Here is an 8844-nt window from a genome sequence, read left to right as displayed (position 1 = left end):
AGCTAACGTAGCAACAGGATAACCATTGCAACCAGGAAACACAACTTACTTACAATTTAAGTTTAATTTCTCAAAATCAGCTCACCAATAAAAAGCAGTCTTGGGTTCCAAGTGATCACAACCACTTGAGTGATGTTAAATGGCTTCACATAGACTTAAAACAATCCCAATAGAAATAATGGGAAACTAACGGAGCTGCCGCTGTAAGTTCAAAACCAAATTTATTCTTGAGGTTCCAAACATGTTCAAAGCAATTTGGCTTTGAATGTGAGAAGTCGATCGAGTTATCTTCTGTCCGGTCGCTTGAAGCATACCTTTTAACTCCGGCATTGGTCTCCCATTATTAATCATTTCACGTTTGGACTGAAAGTCCAGTTTTGAGAACTGCTTCAGCTTAGCAATAAAATCTTCCATTTTCGCCGTCAAGGTCAAGTAGAAGTGTAGAAGAAGAGCGACGTTCCCCAGCATAAACCCGACAGGTGCGCTCTCGCACGCCACCTTCATTGAGGCAGAGGTACTGTGGGCTCTGCCTCCTCTGACCGCACGTCCCTGTATGGGGGTGAGAGCCACTGGCCTATAGTGGTTCAGGCATGTGACTGCAGTCTTTTTTGGCCCAGGTATAATGGTTGATGCTTTGAAACATGGGGGGACATGTGAAAGGGCTAGAGAGCGGGTAAAAATGTCTGTAAAAACCTCTGTCAGCTGGTCACCGCAGTTCCTCAGTACGCAACCTGCCCCACCATCTGGTCCGACCGCTTTCCTGGGTTTGATAGTTTTCAAGCAGAGTCTGACCTCGTGGGGGCTCAGAGTGGGTGCAGCATCGTCGGAGGGTAGGGGCAGTGGCAGTGGCAGCTGACCACTGTTGTCCCTGTCGAACCGTGCATAGAACCGATTCAGCTCTTCAGTCTGGGCGGCACAGTTGGACGGGGGGGATGACGCAGTCCCTTTGTAGTCTGAGATTGTTCTTATTATAATCCTTGTTCCACACTGTTATGGACTTGGTGGCAGGCCTGGTCGCTCTGATTCTTTGATGCCTTACTTTAATCCTGTCTTATGTTAGTGTATCTGTCCACCATCTGTCAATATGTTCAGCTCACAAAGGCATATGATTAACACACATACATACTTGATTAGTCAGAGTTTCACATTTCTTTATCGGTGTTCAATTCTATAGAGTTTAACAGCACCACAAGCTTTCAACATCAACGGTTACAAGAGTGATTGGTAGGGCATCACTATGGTAGGGTACTTGTGGTCATGATGTTCCCACCTCCAAACTGGTGTTTTTAGGGTGATGTGCAGTGCCATTTGTCCTCCAAACATGGTGTGTATTATGGCAGAGTTACATTTTGCTCTCATCTGACCAGACTGTATTCTCCCAATATTTCACAGGCTTGTTCAAATGTTGTGCAGCAAACTTTAAACAAGCTTCAACATGCTTTTTCTTCAACAATGGAGTCTTGCCTGGTGAGCGTGCATACAGGCCATGGCAGTTGAGTGCATTACTTAGTGATGGGCAAATGAAGCTTTTGTGAAGCATTGAACCATTAGGCACATTGTTTCAAAAATCGGTTCATTACTTGAAGCTTCAGTAACAGTGACCTCTCCTGGTGATGTGCCAAGGCTGCAACTAAATTAGCCCAGCTAGACAGTGGCACGAATCTTTAAAACAATGACAATATAGTGTGCACGCACCAAATCCCCCCCCCCCCCACACACACACACACACACACATGCACCCGTATACAGAGATTGTGATTTTTTTTTTTACAAATAAAGATTAATTATTTTTTGTATATTGTGTTATTGAAGAGAGAGTGCTTGGGGAAAGGATGTGCTGGACAAATATGGCACAAGTTGGGTGTGCTTGTGTAACCATGTTGGATAGGGAACAGTCAAATATTTTGATTTAAAAACATTATTTGTTCTACACTTTTTGGACTGAGCCTGTTGATATAGTCTACTTTTCCTATAGCCTAAGTATTTAACAGCCAGCGCACCTTATCATGAGCGATCAGAATAAAGTGTTCCCACATGTCAGAACGACCTCTCTTCCTAGATGCTTTCATAATGATGATCAATCAATACGAACGTAATGACTGTCACAGAATGAGATAGGCTACTACGAACCAAACGCAATGTTGTGCGCGGAAGTTTTTATGCTTTGAAGGCGCTACAATTCAGACTCAAAACGAGGCAACTGGCTGTTTCGTGCGTGGCGCTGTGAACCACTCAGCTGGTTCATTCGGAGAAAGAAGCAGTTGCGGTTTCTCATGTAAGATGTCACGTGATTTTTCCGTACCAAAGCAACCTTCGAAGCAGTGGTTTTATGGTTGGTGTAGTTTAAGGTATGAAGCACGTTCCGGCGCTTCAGTGTCAGGCTGCCATCACTAGCATTACTTAGTTTATGGTGAAATGATGTTCTTTCCACTTCTGATGGCCATGTCTTTTCAGTAAATGTACATTTTCCGGCGTTTTCACGCTTAGATTTTTCAAAAGTTACCTTGAAAAAGACACTGTACTATCCGATAACACCGTTATTGTAACCAGCAAAAATAGTTGATGTGATTTGCGAGGCGTCTGTCAGCCAACTGTCTGACATTAGCACGTTAGCCCATGTTAGATAGTATAACGTTCTTGCAGCGTACCAACGTCACACGTTACCGTAAATGCCATATTAAAAAGGCCGCTCGAAACCAACGCTTTCACCCGAAAGACATGTCTTGTAATACACCTGTCTATTATGGCATCGAGGCAGAAGACCCCCCCCTAAAAATATTTGTATTGCAGATCTACACGAATCACACAAATGACCTATTTTGGATCAAAAACGGCGAAAAAGTGACGAGTTTGCACCCCTGTTATGGTGAAATGATGTTCTTTCCACTTCTGGATTATGGCCCCAACAGTGTTAACTGGAACATTTAGAAGTTTAGAAATGTGTCCGTTACCAATGCAATCAGTATGTTTTGCAACATTAAGGTTGCGGAGGTCTTGCGAGAGCTCTTTGCTTTTACCCATCATGAGATGCTTCTTGTGTGACACCTTGGTAATGAGACACCTTTTTATAGGCCATCAGTTGGGACTGAACCAGCTGATATTATTTTGCACTGACAATCAGAATCAGAATCAGAATCAGGTTTTATTGGCCAAGTAAGTTTGCACAAACAAGGAATTTGACTTGGTAAAGTGACTCTCAGTGTGCTTACACAAAATATACAACACAATACAATACAATACAATACAAACAAACAAACAGTGCAACAGTGCAATGGACTAAGGAGTTTAAAAAAGTATGTACAAGGCGGAATGGCTATATACAGTAGCTGTGAAGTGTTGCGCAACAGTAGTGCAAAGAAGAAGTGGAGAGTGCGAGAAGTGCAGGGATAAATATATAAATATAAATATATATGCTACAGTGGGTTAGTTCAGTATTGAGACGGCGAGGGGGAAGAAACTGTTTTTGTGTCTGGAGGTTTTGGCGAACAGTGATCTGTAGCGTCTACCAGAGGGGAGGAGTTTGAATAATTTGTGTCCGGGGTGTGAGGGGTCTGCAGTGATTTTTCCTGCCCGTTTCCTGACTCTGGAGGTGTACAGGTCCTGGATGGTGGGCAGGTTGGCACCAATGATCTTTTCTGCAGACCTGACTGACCGTTGGAGTCTGTTCTTGTCCAGTTTGGTGGCCGATCCAAACCAGACAGTGATTGAAGTGCACAGAACAGACTCTATGACTGCGGTGTAGAACATGCTCAGCAGATCCTGAGGCAGGTTGTACTTCCTAAGCTGGCGCAGGAAGTACATCCTCTGCTGGGCCTTCTTGATGATGGTGTTGATGTTGGGTTCCCACTTCAGATTCCGGGAGATTGTGGATCCCAGAAACCTGAAGGATTCCACAGCCAACACAGTACTGTTGTGTATGATGAGGGGGGGCAGTGCTGGGGGGCTCCTCCTGAAGTCCACTGTCATCTCCACGGTTTTAAGCGTGTTCAGCTCTAGGTTGTTGCGACCGCACCACAGGACCAGCTGTTCAACTTCCCGCCTATATGCAGACTCATCATCATCACGGATGAGGCCGATGACTGATGTGTCGTCTGCAAATTTTAGGAGTTTAACAGATGGGTCTCCTGAGGTGCAGTCGTTTGTGTAGAGGGAGAAGAGCAGTGGGGAGAGCACGCATCCCTGAGGTGCACCAGTGCTGACTGACCGGGTGCTGGATGTTGTTTCACCCAGCCTCACCTGCTGCTTCCTGTCAATCAGGAAGTTTGTGATCCACTGACAGGTGGAGGCAGGCACAGTGAGCTGGGTGAGTTTGGTGAGGAGGACTTCTGGAATGATGGTGTTGAACGCCGAGCTGAAGTCCACGAACAGCATCCTTGCATAGGTCCCTGGGGAGTCGAGGTGTTGCAGGATGTAGTGCAGCCCCATGTTGACTGCATCATCCACTGACCTGTTTGCTCTGTAGGCAAACTGCAGAGGGTCCAGCAGGGGGCCTGTGATGCCCTTCAGATGGGTCAATACCAGTCTCTCAAAGGATTTCATGACCACAGACGTCAGGGCGACGGGCCTGTAGTCATTCAGCCCAGTGATTGAGGATTTCTTGGGAACCGGGATGATGGTGGAGCGTTTGAAGCAGGAGGGGACTTCACACAGCTCCAGAGATCTGTTGAAGATCCGTGTGAAGATGGGAGCCAGCTGATCAGCGCAGGCTTTCAGGCAGGAGGGTGACACACCGTCTGGGCCTGCTGCCTTCCTTGTCTTCTGTCTCTGAAAGAGCTGACACACATCCTCTTCACAGACCGTCAATGCCGGTGGGGAGTCAGGGGAGGTGATAACAGGGGGTGCAGATGATTGTGTGAAGTCTGAGTTGGAGCGGGTGAGGGGTGTGAATGTGGGGTGATCAAACCTGCAGTAAAACACATTCAGGTCGTCAGCCAGTTGAGGGTTCTCCATGGGGTTGGGGGAGGATTTCCTGTAGTTGGTGATGTCCTGCAGGCCTCTCCACACTGACGCAGGGTCGTTAGCTGAAAACCTGTTTTTCAGCTTTTCAGAGTAGCTTCTCTTTGCTACTCTGATCTCCTTAGTCAATGTGTTTCTGGCCTGGTTGTACAGGATCCTGTCCCCACTCATGAAGGCCTCCTCTTTGGCTTGACGAAGCTGCTTGAGCTTTGCTGTGAACCACGGTTTATTGTTATTAAAGATGCGGTACGTTTTGGTGGGTACACACATGTCTTCACAGAAACTAATGTATGACGTCACAGTGTCAGTGAGTTCGTCTAGTGATGTAGATGCAGCCTCAAAAACACTCCAGTCAGTGCAGTCAAAGCAGGCCTGTAGCTCCAGCTTTGACTCGTTGGTCCATTTCCTCACAGTTTTCACCACAGGCTTTGCAGATTTAAGTTTCTGCCTGTAGCTTGGGAGGAGATGAACCAGGCAGTGATCGGAGAGTCCCAAAGCTGCACGCGAAACAGAGCGGTATGCATTCTTCAGTGTTGTGTAGCAATGGTCGAGTGTGTTTTTGTCCCTGGTGGGACACTTAATGTGCTGCCTGTATTTCGGAAGTTCGCGGCTGAGTTTTGCTTGGTTGAAATCCCCAAGTATAATCAGAAGAGAGTCTGGGTATTTTCGCTCCGTGCTGGTTATCTGGTCAGCCAGGTGCCGTAGTGCCTCGCTAACGCAGGCTTGAGGTGGTATGTAGACACCGACCAGAATGAAAGAGGAAAACTCCCGTGGTGAATAAAATGGCTTGCAGTTAATGAATATGGATTCTAGGTGAGGAGTGCATATTTTCCATAGCACTGTGGCATCAGTACACCAACTTTCATTGATATAAAAGCAGATTCCTCCTCCCCTTGTTTTCCCCGTTAATTCCTTAACGCGGTCCGCGCGGTGGAGTTGGAAGCCCGGCAGATGGAGGATGCTGTCAGGGATGTACTCACCAAGCCATGTTTCAGTGAAACACAGGGCGGAAGATCCTGATATATCCCTGTTTATTTTGTTGAGGAGCAGCAGTTCTTCCATTTTGTTGGGCAGAGAGCGGACATTTGACAGATGTAACGAGGGGAGCGGAGTTCGGAACCCCCGCTCTCGCAGTCTAACCAGCGCTCCGGCGCGCTTCCCTCGCCTGCGTCTCCTCCAAGCTCCAAAGAGAGCTGCTGCTCCACCAACCAAAATCTCCCAAAAAAGTTTCTGGGTCTGTAAAGTCCGGTGAAAGGGTTTGAGGAAAGGAATGTCGAACATTCATGAGTTCTTCTCTTGTAAAAGTAATCGTAGAAGGATTACTGAAGGCCGTACAAATAAACAAAAACATAAAAAGCACAAGAGAGCGCACCACCGTGTCGACCATCCGCGGCGCCATCTTGGTGTGTACACAAGGGGCCGGATTGCTTTCTAATTACTGATAGATTTCAGCTTTTTGCTCTTATTCCCTCCCATACTTTTCTTGGATTGGTGTGAGTGTGGAAATGTTGCTCAACACGTTGCCTGTGTTTGGCTTTCGCAGATTTGATGCCTCTCCTCAGTGCTGCCCTGTGTGACGGTGGTCAAACTGAGGACTGACGAAGACTGCAACTGCTTAGTTGTTTTATTCCTGTTCATGCAAATATCACAGTTGGTACACAGCATCGTTGACAGGCAAACTTTTTCTGTCTAGTAACGGCAACAGTACACACATATAAACTGCCGACCTGCAGTACATCACAGCTCCAGAGGTGGCTCCAAAACACCAACATTATTTACAACTGAATTATGGCGAAACTCATTATAAACTCCTCAAAAAAAGTTCGGAAACGTTATTTCGGTCGATTATTCCTCCCCTTTAATAACACCAATTGGTATTGTATTTTATATTGTTGGAAAGCCTGATTAGTCACCTTTACAACGAGGTACAACTTGTAAGGATCGTGCATTCGTGGAATGAGCAACACAGCTAAACGTGTGGGTAGTGGCCCAATTTTTTTGCCAAAATCCCCTGCAATATTCTTCTGTTGGTATTCAGTGAGATATCGGAATGAGATTCTGGAGCCAGTGGCGATTCCATATCTCCAGAATCTGGGACCTAACTCCATCCTCCAGGATGACAATGCTCGCCCCCACAGAGGCAGGATCATCACAGAGTACCTCCAGAATTTGGGAGTGGAGAGGATGGAATGGCCTGTGAAGTCCAGACCTCAACCCAATTGAATACTTGTGGGATCAGCTTGGGCGTGCTGTACGTGTCAGAGTGACCAACGCAACCATGTTGGCTGACTTGCGACAAATCCTGGTTGAGGAATAGGATGCCATCCCACAGCAGTGTGTGACCAGGCTGGAGACCAGCATGAGGAAGAGGTGCCAAGCCGTTGTGGCTGCGTATGGATCTTCCACACGCTACTGAGGTCCCTGACAGTGTAAAATTAATAAAGTGTAAAAATGGCCAATATGTGTTGTTTTTTCCTTATTACTGTGAGAGAGTGCAATCATCCAATCCACCAAGCAACTCAAAACAAGAGGGATTTTGGCACATTTTTTTGGGCCGCTACCCACACGGTTAGCTGTGTTGCTCATTCCACGAATGCACAATCCTTACAAGTTGTACCTCGTTGTAAAGGTGAATAATCTGGCTTTCAATACAATACAATACAATACAATACCAATTGGTATTATTAAAGGGGAGGAATAATCAACCGAAATAACGTTTCCAAACTTTTTTTGAGGAGTTTATATACATTATATAGTTAAACGGATTTTTCAACTCCGTTACAGTCTGCAGTCTGAGGAGAAAGGTAACAAGTTTGTCTGTTGCTCCAGTGGGGCGACTGCTTTCGGTGGAGACCACCTGTGCTTTGGTGTACATAGACCCGGAGGTAGCCAAACCTCAACTATATAGGTATTGATATATGTTTGACTACAAATTTAGTCTTTATTGTTAAGTGATAATTGCATTCAGCTAGCGAGTTACATTGTGAAGCTGACTAGCCGGAGCTAACGGCTAATGGCTCTCCTTGGTCGCTGAGCGTGCTGTCGTTAGCTTAACTCCGCTCCGCCTGCAAGAGGAATCAGTCGGTTTATCTCCTGTGAACTTGTTGGAAACGACCCGTTTGTAGCTGGGCCCACCGGAGGACCTCTATCTACTAACGGAGCCAGCTCATCTCACCGTCGTTCGCTGAATAGCAGGTTGTGGCTGACATCGTTATCTGATCCGTTCTCCACTGAACTGGCGGCAGCGAGCGCGGAGGTAACGTGAGCTGCAAGAGAACGTTCCCACCTTGGCTCATCGCTCGCTGTATGGTTGTTCCCTCACAGAGAAGAGCTGTGCTGCTTTATCATCGGCTGCCAGATCAACCTCCTGCAGTTTGAAGCAGCTGGACCTGGGATACAATAATGAGATTCATGATGCAGGAGTTCAACATCTCTCAGACCTCCTCAAGAATCCACTCTGCAAACTAGAGATACTACAGCTGCAGGATTGTTCCCTCACAGAGAAGAGCTGTGCTGCTTTATCATCGGCTGCCAGATCAACCTCCTGCAGTTTGAAGCAGCTGGACCTGGGATACAATTATAAGATTCATGATGCAGGAGTTCAACATCTCTCAGACCTCCTCAAGAATCCACTCTGCAAACTAGAGATACTACAGCTGCAGGATTGTTCCCTCACAGAGAAGAGCTGTGCTGCTTTATCATCGGCTGCCAGATCAACCTCCTGCAGTTTGAAGCAGCTGGACCTGGGATACAATTATAAGATTCATGATGCAGGAGTTCAACATCTCTCAGACCTCCTCAAGAACCCACTCTGCAAACTAGAGATACTACAGGTGGGTTATCCTAGTCAAACCTTCAGAAGGGAGAGTCCAGCAGCAGCAGCAGCAG

This window comes from Clupea harengus, chromosome 14 (genome assembly GCF_900700415.2).
Source record: "Clupea harengus chromosome 14, Ch_v2.0.2, whole genome shotgun sequence".
NCBI classification, from domain to species: Eukaryota; Metazoa; Chordata; class Actinopteri; order Clupeiformes; family Clupeidae; genus Clupea; species Clupea harengus.
Note: the sequence above shows the minus strand (reverse complement) of the source record.